Raw genomic sequence first — 16087 nt, 5'->3', positions numbered from 1 at the left:
ACATTGAGGTCGTTCATCCACTGTGAGTTTATTTTTGTGTGTGCTGTAAGAAAGTGGTCTAGGTTCATTCTTCTGCATGTCGCTGTCCAGTTTTCCCAGCACCACTTGCTGAAGAGACTGCCTTTATTCCATTGGATATTCTTTCCTGCTTTGCCAAAGATTAGTTGGCCATACGTTTGTGGGTCCATTTCTGGGTTCTCTGTTCTGTTCCACTGATCTGAGTGTCTGTTCTTGTGCCAGTACCATACTGTCTTGATGATTACAGCTTTGTAGTATAGCTTGAAGTCTGGGATTGTGATGCCTCCAGCTTTGGTTTTCTTTTTCAAGATTGCTTTGGCTATTCAGGGTCTTTTCTGGTTCCATACAAATTTTAGGATTGTTTGTTCTAGCTCGGTGAAGAATGCTGCTGTTACTTTGATAGGGATCACATTGAATATGTAGATTGCTTTGGGTAGTATCGACATTTTCACAATATTTGTTCTTCCTATCCAGGGGCATGGAATCTTTTTCCATTTCTTTGTGTCTTCTTCAATTTCTTTCATAAGCTTTCTATAGTTTTCAGTGTATAGATTTTTCACCTCTTTGGTTAGATTTATTCCTAGGTATTTTATGGTTTTTGGTGCAACTGTAAATGGGATCGATTCCTTGATTTCTCTTTCTGTTGCTTCATTCTTGGTCAATAGGAATGCAACCGATTTCTGTGCATTGATTTTATATCCTGCAACTTTGCTGAATTCATGGATCAGTTCTAGCAGTTTTTTGGTGGAATCTTTTGGGTTTTCCATATAGAGTATCATGTCATCTGCGAAGAGTGAAACTTTGACCTCCTCCTGGCCTATTTGGATGCCTTTTATTTCTTTGTGATGTCTGATTGCAGAGGCTAATACTTCCAATACTGTGTTGAATAACAGTGGTGACAGTGGACATTGTTGTCTTGTTCCTGACCTTAGGGGGATGGACATCCTTGTCTTGTTCCTGACCTTAGGGGGAAAGCTCTTGGTTTTTCCCCATTGAGGATGATATTAGCGTTGGGTCACTCATATATGGCTTTTAACATCTCGAGGTACGATCCTTCTATCCCTACTTTCTTGAGGGTTTTTTTTTATCAAGAAAGGATGCTGTATTTTGTCCAATGCTTTCTCTGCATCTATTGAGAAGATCATGAGGTTCTTGCCCTTTCATTTATTGACGTGATGAATCACATTAATTTTTTTGTGGATATTGAACCAGCCCTGCATCCAGGTATAAATCCCACTTGGTCGTGGTGAATAATTTGTTTAATGTATTGTTGGATCTGGTTGGCTAATATTTTGTTGAGGATTTTTGCACCCATGTTCATCAGGGAAATTGGTCTACAGTTCTCCTTTTTCATGGGGTCTCTGTCTGGTTTTGGAATTAGGGTAATGCTGGCCTGATAGAAACAGTCTGGAAGTTTTCCTTCCATTTCTACTTTTTGAAACAGTTTCAAGAGAATAGTTGTCAACGCTTCCTTCAACATTTGGTAGAATTCCCCTGGAAAGCCATCTGGCCCTGGACTCTTGTTTTTTGTCATATTTTTATTACTAATTCGATATCCTTACTGGTCGTGGGTCGATTCAAATTTTCTATTTCTTCCTGGTTCAGTTTTTGTAGTGTATATGTTTGTAGGAATTTGTCCATTTCTTCCAGATTTCCCATTTTATTGGCATATAATTGCTCATAATATTCTCTTGTTATTGTTATTATTTCTGCTGTGTTGGTTGTGATCTCTTCTCTTTCATTCTTGATTTTATTTATTTGGATCCTTTCCTTTTCTTTTTGATCAAACTGGCTAGTGGTTTATCAATTTTGTTCATTCTTTCAAAGAGCTAAATGTATTTTTTAAAGACAAGATTCATGAAGTGATTTGATTTTAATACTAGATCTCATGATTTATGTATAGTTGATAATAATTAATTTGGCCTCATCAAACTCTTATACATCTTGGCCATTAATTATGGAGCAGAATTTCATGATGGGGCTGTTAATTTAATTGAAGAATTATGATTTCTACTACGTGTAGTTTTCAATACCATTGGTTGTAGAACACTTGCAAAGTGCTAGAGTCTTTATGGAAAATTATGGATCTGAAAATACCTTCTAAATACTTTCTTTGACTTTCTCTTGAAGATACATTGTGAAAGATCTGGGACTAAGAAAATGTTCTTGACATCTGTAAACATCTAAACAAATTAACATGCCCAGGGGAACTGATGGATATCTGTGCTCAAAGCATCCACTTGCCTCAGGACTAAGTATTTTGGGGAAGATTTTCAACACATATCTGGACAATTTTTCTATGGAATGTTTGAAGCTATCCTTTATTCCTTTTTAGTCAAGTAGAATGTCATTTAGCTCAAATTGTATACCTGAAGCTGTCTCCCTGCCTCTGTTTATTTCATTAAGATGTACGTTGATTTATGATCAGCACTATTTTCTTAAGACAGACATTAATTATAAAATTTTGGTAAGTTTATTACATCAGGGATGAGTCCAATTTCATCATTCTGAAAATCTGGAGTGGACAGTACAATAATCATCAACATCAGTAAGAATTTTTATTTAATTTTTTAAATTAACACGTATACAACTTAAAGAATAATGTTTTATATTCCTACCATGCCTAATTACTTAAAATGTTAATAATTATGCATGCATTCATATTAATAAAACTACCATTTACTGCAAAAAAAAGTGTATGAGGGATATTATATTGACAACTGGAATAGTTAGTACTAATTTCAAACCAATATTTTGTCTATTTTTGAAACACTGATATTTTATAATATATGTTGATTCAAGACCACATATAAGCCATGGAATAATCATAGTCATGGAATTATTATTTTAACTTTCGAAAGTATGGGAAGATGTTAAATGGGGCATAATGATTTTGTAAAATTTGATTTAAAGTTGAAGGTTATGTGTGAAAGTGATTCCATTTAAAAAGTGGATTTGTAGGTTTTTAACCAATATCTTTCTTTTGACAGATTTTCTTTTCTCTGAAAAAAAAAATCAGATAGGACTGTGTGGTATTTGAGGGAGAGAATGGGATGGTTTGTTATCTCTGTTCTATGGTAAAAAACAAAAAACAAAACAAAACAAAAAACAAAAAAAAAACCCTCATCCTCAAATAGCCAATTATCAAATCACATTTCAGGGTAACAAAATCAAGAAGAATGTTGTGATAAGTGAAATTTAAATTAAGAATATGGTTATCTGAATTGATTATACATAACTACCACTAATGTGTGTAAAAATGATTTTTCCCTTATTGTGAATAGACTCTGCAAACATTTAATTTTTCTCCTAGTCAGGACTTCATGTATCTGTATGTTATCAACACTGGAAGCTCCTTTTAAATAAAATTTTAATTTATATAGATGTATAATGATATACAAGTGAATGTTCAGATTATGATATATTCTAATCTACAATAGGAAAAGTAAATAGAAATTCTTCAAGTAGTGTTTGGATTACACATCCATCATTAGAGCTAATATTTTAAATAAAATATCCTATAACCATTAAGCTTATTATAAGCCTGAATAAACATATTTAATAAGTTTGAGAATCACAAAATGTCCTAAATTGAATGGATATTTTAAATGTAAGCATTCTAATGTCATTCCTATTAAAAGCCTGCCTCATTAAAGATTTCTTCTTTTGATCTTATGCACTTTTATTCAGTGTGTTCCTCTAGTTGAATTTTGTTTGTAATATAGATTCCAGTTACTTGTTTTCCTAAATACATCATTAGATTTCTAATAGTAAGGTTAACACACTTCATTAATAAGTATTTTCAAGCATCCAATATATTATATTTTGACTTAATGGATATTTTAACCACCATCTAAATAACATTTGCTCTGATTTTCTCTGGCAGAATTAGTTGAAGAAATAATAGCTAAAAACATGCCAAATTTGATAAACAAACATTCATCCATATACCCACTAAGATCCTCAAACTCCACAAAAATACAAAGAGATATACATGTAGACACATCACAAGAGTTAAATGTTGAAAGCCAAAACCAAAAGGAGAATCTTCAAAACAATGAAACTAAAAGCTACCCAGAAAGTGAAAGAAGAATGTAACAAAATTAATAGCTGACTTCTCATTAGAATTGGAGGCCAGAAAGCAATAAGATGACTTATCAATATAGATAAAGAAAATTAAGATATCAACCAATAATTTTATAACTAGCAAAATTATGCTTCAAAAACAAGGAAAAAAATGATCGCCAACTCTCCTCCCAACAAGGTCTAAATCTAACTGAAATTTATAGGAAAATGTATCCAGTAACAGGATACACATTCCTTTTGAGAGTAAATGTAAAATCCCCTATGATAAATCATATGCTAGGTCATTCCATAGAAATCAGTAACTTCAAAAGAGATGAAAATGAATATGTTCTTAAACAAAAAGAAGTTAAATTAGAAACCAATAACAAAAAAAGAGAGAGAGAGAGAGAGAGAGAGAGAGAAATTCCAAACTTTGGAAAATAAATTATACACTTCTCAGTAACCTATGGCTCAAAGAAGAATTCATAACGAGAAAAATAAGACAATATTTTGAACTCAGTGAAAATGAAATTTCACATATATAAAAAAAATCAGTAATGTAGCTAATGGTGTATTTAGGGGAAATTTTTAGATTTAAATGCCTATATTAGAAAAGATAACTTTAAACCAATAACTTTCTACCTTTTAGAAGATAGTAAAGGAGGGGCGCCTGGGTGGCGCAGTCGGTTGAGCGTCCGACTTCAGCCAGGTCACGATCTCGCGGTCCGTGAGTTCGAGCCCCGCGTCAGGCTCTGGGCTGATGGCTCAGAGCCTGGAGCCTGTTTCCGATTCTGTGTCTCCCTCTCTCTCTGCCCCTCCCCCATTCATGCTCTGTCTCTCTCTGTCCCAAAAATAAATAAAAACGTAAAAAAAAAAACAAAAAAAAAGAAGATAGTAAAGGAAAAAAAACTCAAAGGAAGTGGAATGAAAGAAATAATAAATATTAGCACTGAAATTAGTGAAATAGAGAAAAAAATCATTACAGAAAATCAATGAAACTGAAAGCTGGTTCTTGGGAAAATTTTAAAAGAATGATAAAACTTTGTTGAGATGGGCCAAAAAAAAAGAGAGAGAGACACAAATTATTAAAATCAGAAATGGAAAAGGGCATATATAACTATGAATCTTACAAAAATGAAAAGGATTATAAAGAAATATGAACAACTTAATGCTCAAAAAGGAGACAACTTAAATGAAATATACAAAGTGCTAGAAGGAAATAAATTATTTAAATAAATAAAAGAATAAATGAAAAATCTGAATGAACCTATAGCAATTAAGGAAGTTAAACTGGTACTTAAAATATACCCAACAAAGAAAAACTCAGGCACAGTTAATTTTACAGATAAATTCTATCATACACCTAAAATAACAGAAATAAATTATCCCCAAACTCGTACAAAATTCACACTCCAAAATGCTTCTCAACTCATTCTGTGAGACCAACATTAGCCCAGTACTAAGCCAGATAAAAGTATGACAACAGAAGAAAAATAGTATCAATGTTTCTCACGAATATTGACAAAAAATCAAAATATTTGCAATACACAATTAAATAGTGTATAAAAATATACATCATGACCAAGTCTAATTTATCTCAGGAATACAAGATTAGTGCAATGTTTAAAAATCAATTAATAGAGGGGTGGCTCAGTTGGTTAAGCATTTGACTTCAGGTCATGATCTTGCAGTTTATGAGTTTGAGCCCTTCATCAGGCTGTGTTGACAGCTTGGAGACTGGACCCACTTCAGATTCTGTGCCTCCCTTTCTCTCTGTCCCTCCCCTGCTCACACTTCGTCTTTCTTTCCCAAAAATAAACTAAACACGTTAAAAATTTTTTAAATAAAAAATAAAAATCAATAAAATATAATATTCATATATTAAGAGACAAACCCCCTAGGGTTATCTCAACAAATAGACAAAATGTTTTAACATATCTAACACCCACTTGTGATATTAAAAATCTCTCAAAAATCTAGGAATCGAAGAAAATTTCCTTATTTGATAAAGAATAAGTATAAAAAACCTACAACCAACATTATATTTAATGCTTAATGAGTAAACGTTTTTTCATTAAGCTTAGGAATAAGACAGCAATTTCTGTTATTGTCACTCTTATTTAATAACATACTAGTGCAAAAAGGCAAGAATCAGAAATAAGCATCTAGCACAGAATGGAAGAAATAAAACTGTCTTGATTTGTAAACAACATGATCCTACAGGTAGAAAATTTTAGAGAATTCTTTAAAAAAGCTTATGGGGGGAGGGAGCCAAGATGGTGGAACAACATGGAAGCTTTTTGTGTTTCTCACATCCATGAAATACAGCCAGACCAACACTAAACCATCCTACACACCTAGAAAACCGATTGGAAGATTAACACAACAATCTGCACAACCCGAACCACAGAATTCTGCGGGTACACGACACAAAGAGCTGAACTTGGGGAGCAAGAAGCCCCGAAACGGAGACTGGGGGCAGCGGGGGGGAGAATACGGGAAAAGTACCCCTCCCCAAAAGCAGCTGGAGAGAAAGTGGAAAATTGGTAACAGCCGCAGGGACTAAACTAAAAAGGGAGAAAAGAGAGGGTTTAAGTTCCATTAAGACTGTAAACAAGGGGAGCTCAAAGGCTGCAACCCCGCAGCTCAATACCTGGCGGTGCTCTGGTGGGAAAGGTGAATCCCCAGGAACAGAGTGGGGTCCTGGACGTTCTCTGGCCATATGGGGAAAAGCGGTTCAAATGCTGGAAGGACATTTGGTAGAGACTATTGAAGACACCTGGTCCCAGCAGACCCTGGAAGGCAGCCACATTTGCTGGTGCTGGGGCCAGGTTGTTGTGGGTGAAGCCTGGTGCCAGATGTGTGTTGCAATTTTGCATGTACCCTGAAACGTTGAGGCTACACTGTCTCACAATTTTTTGAGGGGGCGGGCTGGCACCTGGCAGCAGTCTAGGGGCACCTGCAACAGCAGGGTCCAGCGGGTGTTCCTGGGTGCAGCCGACATTCAGCCATTGCTCATTCAGCCACTGCTCAGTGAGACCCTCCTGCAGAGGGGTGGAGTGGGTCAAAGCCGCAGTCCTTTGGAATTAAGGGGCTGGGGAAAACAGCCGCATCTGAGACAAAACTTGGGAAAGAGGTACTGCCTGGGGCCTGGTCACGGAGAGTGGAAAAGCCGGGAATGGACGAGACCTGAAGACCGAGGACCGGTACAGGACTGGGGATCCGGGAGAACAGACTGGGTGGCTGGGTGGTGCCATTTTTCACCACTCCTGCGCATGCGCACCAACGACCACTGCAACAATCCACCCCAGTAGGCTAGCAGCGCCATCTAGGGGAGAGCGGAGCTGTTACACCGAGCACTGCCCAACTGGGCCAACTATGCTCTTCAAGAACACAAACCTCACTGCCAGCTAAATTTATGGACTATAAAGACCTGCATGGACTGACCTCTAGGGGAAAACGAAGCAATTCCAGTCCTACTTCAATTTGTTAGCAGGTTCATCTATTCAATTTTTTTTCTCTCCCTTTTTACTTTTTATCTTTTATAATTCTTTTTCTTGAATACAGAAAGAGAAAAAAACTCATTTTTATTTTCAATTTTTATTAAAAATATCTGTCTTTAATTTTTATTACTATATTTTTTACTTTTGCTTAATTTTTTTCAAATTCTACTTTATTCCATCGTTTTATTGTAGTCTACTTCAGTGTACTCACCTTTTCAAGTTTTCAAACAATTTCCTTTTTTCTTTTTCTCTTTTTCTTTCATTTATTTTCTTTTTCCTGCATGCAGAAAAACTTCATTTTTACTTTAAATTTCTATCAAAAATATTTTATTTAATTTTTATTACTACAGTTGTTTGCTTTTATGTAATTTTTTTCAAATTCTATCTTACTCCCATAATTTTATTTCAGTCTTCTACAGTGTATTCACTTTTTCAAATTTTCAAATGATTTCTTTCTTTTGTCTTTTCTTTTTTCTTTTTTTTCTTTTTTCTCTTTTTATTTTATTTTTTCTTAAATACAGAAAATGAAGAAATTCATATATCTTATTAATTTTTATTTAAAATATTTTTCTATAATTTTTTTCTACTATATTCTCTACTTCTGTGTATTTTAGTCTAGTGTATTCATTTTTCAAATTCTCAAACGATTTCCTTTTTTTTTCTCCCCCCCTTTTTTATTTTGTTTCTCTAATCTTTCAAACCACTTTCTACACCCAGACAAAAACACACCTAGGATCTAGCATTATCTATCCGATTTTCATGTGTGTGTGTGCTTTTAATTTTTAATTTTTAATTTTTATATTTTTTATTTTTTTTAATTTCAATTTTTCTACCTCATTAATTCCTTCTCTCCCTTCAAAATGACAAAACGAAGGAATTCACCCAAAAAGAAAGAACATGAAGAAACGACAGCCAGGGATTTAACCAACACAGACACAAGCAAGATGTCTGAACCAGAATTTAGAATCACGATAATAAGAATACTAGCTGGAGACGAAAATAGATTAGAAACCCTTTCTGCAGAGATAAAAGAAGTAAAACATAGCCAGAATGAAATTAAAAATGCTATAACTGAGCTGCAATCATGGATGGATGCAGCGGTAGCAAGCTTGGACGAGACAGAACAGAAAATCAGCAATATAGAGGACAAACTTATAGAGAATAACGAAGCAGAAAGAAAGAGGGAGATTAAGGCAAAAGAGCATGATTTAAGAATTAGAGAAATCAGTGACTCATTAAAAAGGAACAACATCAGAATCATAGGGGTCCCAGAGGAGGAAGAGAGAAAAATAGGGGTAGAAGGGTTATGTGAGGAAATCATAGTGGAAAATTTTCAAACCTGGGGAAAGACACAGACATCAAAATCCAGGAAGCATAGAGTACTCCCATTAGATTCAACAAAAACCAACCATCAACAAGGCATATCAGAGTCAAATTCACAAAATAGTCAGGCAAGGAGAGAATCATGAAAGCAACAAGGGAAAAAAAGTCCCTAACCTACAAGGGAAGACAGGTCAGGTTTGCAGGAGACCTATCCACAGAAACTTGGCAGGCCAGAATGGAGTGGCAGGATATAGTCCATGTGCTGAATCAGAAAAATATGCAGCCAATAATTCTTTATCCAGCACGGCTGTCATTCAAAATAGAAGGAGAGATAAAAAGTTCCCCAGACAAACAAAAATTAAAGGAGTTTGTGACCACTAACCAGCCCTGCAATAAATTTTAAGGGGGACTCTCTTAGGGGAGAAATATTAAATAAATAAATAAATAAATAAATAAATAAATAAACAAACAAACAAACAAACAAACCAAAAGTAACAAAGATTAGAAAGGACCAGAGAACACCACCAGAAACTCCAACTCTACAAGCATCATAATGGCAACAAATTCATATCTTTCAGTACTCACTCTAAATGTCAATGGACTCAATGCTCCAATCAAAAGACATAGGGTAACAGAATGGATAAGAAAACAAGACCCATCTATATGCTGTTTACAAGAGACCCACTTTAGACCTAAAGACACCTACATATTGAAAATAAGGGGATGGAGAACCATCTATCATGCTAATGGTCAACAAAAGAAAGCCGGAGTAGCCATACTTATATCAGACAATCTAGACTTTAAAATAAAGACTGTATCAAGAGATGCAGAAAGGCATTATATCATAATCAAGGTAGTCATATCTGTAGTCATATCTATAGTTCAAGAAGACCTAACAATTGTAAACATTTATGTGTCAAATGTGCAAGCACCCAAGTATATAACTCAATTAATCACAAACATAAAGAAACTTGTTGATAGTAATACCATAATAGTATGAGGCTTCAACACCCCACTTAAAGCAATGGACAGATCATCTAATCAAAAAATCAACAAGGAAACAATGGCTTTGAATGACACATTGGACCCGATGGACTTAACAGATATATTCAGAACATTTCATCCTAAAGCAGCAGAATGTACATTCTTCTCCAGTGCACATGGAATGTTCTCCAGAATAGACCATATACGGGAACACAAATCAGCCCTAAGTAAGTACAAAAAGATCAAGATCATACATACCATGCATATTTTCAGACCACAATGCTATGAAACTCGAAATCAACCACAAGAAAAAATTTGGAAAGGTAACAAATACTTGGAGACTGAAGAACATCCTACTAAAGAATGAATGGGCTAACCAAGCAGTTAAAGAAGATATTAAAAATATATGGAAGTCAATGAAAATGATAACACCACAACCCAAAACCTCTGGAACGCAGCAAAGGTGGTCATAAGAGGAAAGTATATAGCAATCCAGGCCTTCCTAAAGAAGGAAGAGCTCAGATACACAACCTAACCTTATGCCTTAAGGAACTGGAAAAAGAACAGCAAAACAAAACAAAACAAAAAAAACCCAAACCAGCAGAACACAGGAAATGATAAAGATTAGAACAGAAATTAATGCTATCCAAACCAACAAAAAACCCAAACAAACAAACAAACAAACAAACAAAAACCAGTAGAACAGATCAATGAAGCCAGAAACTGGTTTGTTGAAAAAATTAACAAAATTGATAAACCACTAGCCAGTTTGATCAAGAAGAAAAAGGAAAGGACCCAAATAAGTAAAATCAAGAATGAAAGAGTAGAAATCACAACCAACACAACAGAAATAAAAACAATAATAAGGGAATATTATGAGCAATTATATGCCAATAAAATGGGCAATCTGGAAGAAATGGACAAATTCCTACAAACATATACAATACCAAAACTGAACGTGGAAGAAATAGAAAATTTGAACCGACCCATAACCGAATTTCCAGGGGAATTCTACCAAACGTCGAAGGAAGCGTTGACAACTATTCTCTTGAAACTGTTCCAAAAAATAGAAATGGAAGGAAAACTTCCAGACTGTTTCTATCAGGCCAGCATTACCCTAATTCCAAAACCAGACAGAGACCCCATGAAAAAGGAGAACTTTAGACCAATTTCCCTGATGAACATGGATGCAAAAATCCTCAACAAAATATTAGCCAACCAGATCCAACAATACATTAAACAAATTATTCACCACGACCAAGTGGGATTTATACCTGGGGTGCAGGGCTGGTTCAATATCCACAAAAAAAAATTAATGTGATTCATCACGTCAATAAATGAAAGGGCAAGAACCTCATGATCTTCTCAATAGATGCAGAGAAAGCATTGGACAAAATACAGCATCCTTTCTTGATAAAAAAAAAAACCCTCAAGAAAGTAGGGATAGAAGGATCGTACCTCGAGATGTTAAAAGCCATATATGAGTGACCCAACGCTAATATCATCCTCAATGGGGAAAAACCAAGAGCTTTCCCCCTAAGGTCAGGAACAAGACAAGGATGTCCATCCCCCTAAGGTCAGGAACAAGACAACAATGTCCACTGTCACCACTGTTATTCAACACAGTATTGGAAGTATTAGCCTCTGCAATCAGACATCACAAAGAAATAAAAGGCATCCAAATAGGCCAGGAGGAGGTCAAAGTTTCACTCTTCGCAGATGACATGATACTCTATATGGAAAACCCAAAAGATTCCACCAAAAAACTGCTAGAACTGATCCATGAATTCAGCAAAGTTGCAGGATATAAAATCAATGCACAGAAATCGGTTGCATTCCTATTGACCAAGAATGAAGCAACAGAAAGAGAAATCAAGGAATCGATCCCATTTACAGTTGCACCAAAAACCATAAAATACCTAGGAATAAATCTAACCAAAGAGGTGAAAAATCTATACACTGAAAACTATAGAAAGCTTATGAAAGAAATTGAAGAAGACACAAAGAAATGGAAAAAGATTCCATGCCCCTGGATAGGAAGAACAAATATTGTGAAAATGTCGATACTACCCAAAGCAATCTACATATTCAATGTGATCCCTATCAAAGTAACAGCAGCATTCTTCACCGAGCTAGAACAAACAATCCTAAAATTTGTATGGAACCAGAAAAGACCCTGAATAGCCAAAGCAATCTTGAAAAAGAAAACCAAAGCTGGAGGCATCACAATCCCAGACTTCAAGCTATACTACAAAGCTGTAATCATCAAGACAGTATGGTACTGGCACAAGAACAGACACTCAGATCAGTGGAACAGAACAGAGAACCCAGAAATGGACCCACAAACGTATGGCCAACTAATCTTTGGCAAAGCAGGAAAGAACATTCAATGGAATAAAGGCAGTCTCTTCAGCAAGTGGTGCTGGGAAAACTGGACAGCGACATGCAGAAGAATGAACCTGGACCACTTTCTTACAGCACATACAAAAATAAACTCACAGTGGATGAACGACCTCAATGTAAGACAGGAAGGCATCAAAATCCTCGAGGAGAAAGCAGGCAAAAACCTCTTTTATCTTGCCCGCAGCAATTTCTTACTCAACACGTCTCTGGAGGCAAGGGAAACAAAAGCAAAAATGAACTACTGGGACCTCATCAAAACAAAAAGCTTCTGCACAGCGAAGGAAACAACAGCAAAACTAAAAGGCAACCGACAGAATGGGAGAAGATATTTGCAAATGACATATCAGATAAACGGTTAGTGTCCAAAATCTATGATGAACTTACCAAACTCAACACCCAAAAAACAAATAATCCAGTGAAGAAATGGGCAAAAGACATGAATAGACACTTTTCCAAAGAAGACATCCAGATGGCTAAAGGACGCGTGAAAAGATATCTAACATCACTCACGATCAGGGAAATGCAAATCGAAACCATAAGGAGATACCACCTCACACCTGTCAGAATGGCTAACATGAACAACACAGGCAACAACAGATGTTGGCGAGGTTGCGGAGAAAGAGGATCTCTTTTGCATTGTTGGTGGCAATGCAAGCTGGTGCAGCCACTCTGGAAAACAGTATGGAGGTTCCTCAAAGAATTAAAAATAGTTATTTATCCAAGAGATACAGGTGTGCTGTTTCAAAGGGACACATGCACACCAATGTTTATAGCAACAGTATTAACAATAGTCAAAGTATGGAAAGAGCCCAAATGTCCATCGATCGATGAATGGATAAAGAAGATGTGGTGTATACACACACACACACACACACACACACACACACACACAAAATGGCACAATGGAGTATTATTTGGCAATCAAAAAGAATGAAATCTTGCCATTTGCTACTACATGGATGGAACTGGAGGATATTATGCTAAGTGAAATTAGTCTGTCAGATAAAGACAAAAATCATATTACTTCATTCATATGAGGATTTTAAGAGATAAAACAGAGAACATAAGGGAAGGGAAACAAAAATAATATAAAAACAGGGAGGGGGACAAAACAGAAGAGACTCATAAATATGGAGAACTAACAGAGGGTTGCTGGAGGGTTTGTAGGAGGGGGATGGGCTAAATGGGTAAGGGGCATTAAGGAATCTACTGAAATCATTGTTTCACTATATACTAACTAATTTGGATGTAAATTTTCAAAAATAAAAAATAAAATTAAAAAAAACTGACAGAATTGATAAGCGTGTATAACAAGTTCATGGAATACAAGTCCAATATATAAAAATCAGCGATCCTTTATACTAGCAGTGAAATTCGGAAAAGAGTTCCATTCACACAGCATCAAAAAAAATTTTAATATTTGGGAAAAATATTAATTAAACACTGTCAACTTCAAAATTATGTTGAGAAAAAATAAAAATTATCTAAAGAAAAAAATATTCCATGCCCATGGACTAGAAGATTCAACATGTTAAGATGGTAATTATCCCAATTTAAGTAGACAAAGTCCTAGAAAGAACTAGATTATCTAATTTGATAAAAGAAGAAGCGAAATAAACTGAATAAACCTATAGCAAGTAAAGGACTTCAAATGATACTTAGAATATTCTTGACAAAGAAAAATTCCAGCACAGATCATTTATAGATAAATTATATAAAATAACTATAAAAGAAATACAAATTATTCCCAAACTGTTAAAATATTCAACGTCTACAACACTTCTCAACTCATTTTTTCTTTGCCTCTATTTCCCTAGAGCACAAGGTAGCTTCACTCCGAGAAGGTCAATTCCTTTGTTGCTTTAACTCAGGGCTTATAAACAGAGTACTTAACAATAAGTACCCATGGAATGTGAACTTGTAAGGAACGAAAAGAGTGTAGGCAAAGTTAAGAATAGCTAGCTTATTGCCTAGTTAAAAACTAGCATAATACCTAGTATACTGCTTAACAAAGAGTTGGTCATTAATATCTGGTTATCCTAAATGAATGAGCTGATTGGTAAATAAGCATTTGTATATAGAATGATGTCAGGTAACAACAAAAACAATAACAGCAAAGGCCAATATCTGGTGAGATTTTTCCCTAGGCTGAATACTAAGCTAAGAATTTAATTCTTGCAATAACTTTAAGATACCATGTGGGTGGATTAATAAACTGTCCAATGTCACATAGGTAGTAAGTAGAAGAATAGGCATGTGATCTTAACCCTGTCTGAGTCCAGAGCTGGCCCTTTCAATCATTCGGCGTTATTGCCTCAGTTTGTCGTAGTCACAGACAAATTCCTAAATCAGAGTATGCAGTCAAGTCATGTGCCTTCTGAACCTTCTGTGCCATCTCTATGCCACCAGAGGATTCAGAATCCAGGACAATCCAAAGGAGACTCTGCCAATGATGCCAAGTGAATCTTGAATTAAAGCTTTGACCAGAATCCTTGTGAAATTCTAAAGTGGGCAGATAACCTTACCATCTCCAAGGCTGCCCTTGAATACAATCCAGTCAGTGCAAGCTATATTTTCATTTCAAGTATTATTCTTTTGTAGTTATCATGGCCGACCACTTCTCCCACTTATCATGCCACATTTTTGCAAATGAAATAGGAAATAACACAATGTAAGGTGTTTCCACTTACTCCCATCACCCCAGATAAAATCAGTTCTTGATCATGTCTTCACCCCTATGTGGATTTTTTGGTAAATCCTATATTTCGTATTCCAGAAGTGGGCTTTGTATTTATCTATATCCTACTTTCAGGTGTACTTTTTACCACACTGCTATAAAGGAGCTAAAGTTTAAAAAAAAAAGAAGACTAAGTCACATGGATCTTTTTTTTTTTTTTAGTTTATTTATTTTTGAAAGAGAGAGAGAGAGAGAGTGCGAGCATGAGCTAGGGAGGGGCAGAGAGAGAGGGAGACACAGAATCTGAAGCAGGCTCCAGGCTCTGAGCTGTCAGCTGAGAGCCTGACACGGGGCTCGAACTCACGAACCGTGAGATCATGACCTGGGCCAAAGTCGGACTGAGCCACCCAGGCACCCCCAAGTTACATGGATCTTTCATGTGAAAAATCACACATATGCTGTATTTGTTTTAGTTATTTCAAAGCTCTCAGTTAAATTAGCTGAAAACATACAATGGTATTCCTTCTGTATCTCTATCTCCCAATGTATTATATAGTCATAATGACATCCAATTTATCTCTACTTAATTTTACTTTTATGATATTAATCCCAACATACTGATTATATTTTATTAAATATTATAAGACATTAATCTTGTATATTCTTGATAAAGCACTCAGCTCCTCCTAGTGGATACTAGGGTTTAGCTATGAGTATTAATATTTCTAAATTTTAATAACATATCATTATTGTTAGTTTTAAGCGTATGTTTACAATTCTGAAAGCATGGCGCAAATAGTATCTAAAAAGTTGAGACCAAGTTATGAAAAGCAAAAATAATTACATTTTATTTATTTTTCAACATAATTTATTGTCAAATTGGCTTACATACAACACTCAGTGCTCATCCCAAGTGCCCTCCTCCAAATACAATCTGTTGGCTTTAAGTGGCACCTCATTATCTCCATGTGACTAAATGTATAAAAAGCCATAATGGATATTTTAACCAATGAGGTATTTCATCTATTTCTCACGCATTCTTGTCCCATTTTATAACTTCCTATCAATGAAAACTAAAAAGAAAGAGTTGGGGGGAAAGGGGATGGAAATAATA

The sequence above is a fragment of the Prionailurus bengalensis genome, chromosome A2 (genome assembly GCF_016509475.1).
Source record: "Prionailurus bengalensis isolate Pbe53 chromosome A2, Fcat_Pben_1.1_paternal_pri, whole genome shotgun sequence".
NCBI classification, from domain to species: domain Eukaryota; kingdom Metazoa; phylum Chordata; class Mammalia; order Carnivora; family Felidae; genus Prionailurus; species Prionailurus bengalensis.
Note: the sequence above shows the minus strand (reverse complement) of the source record.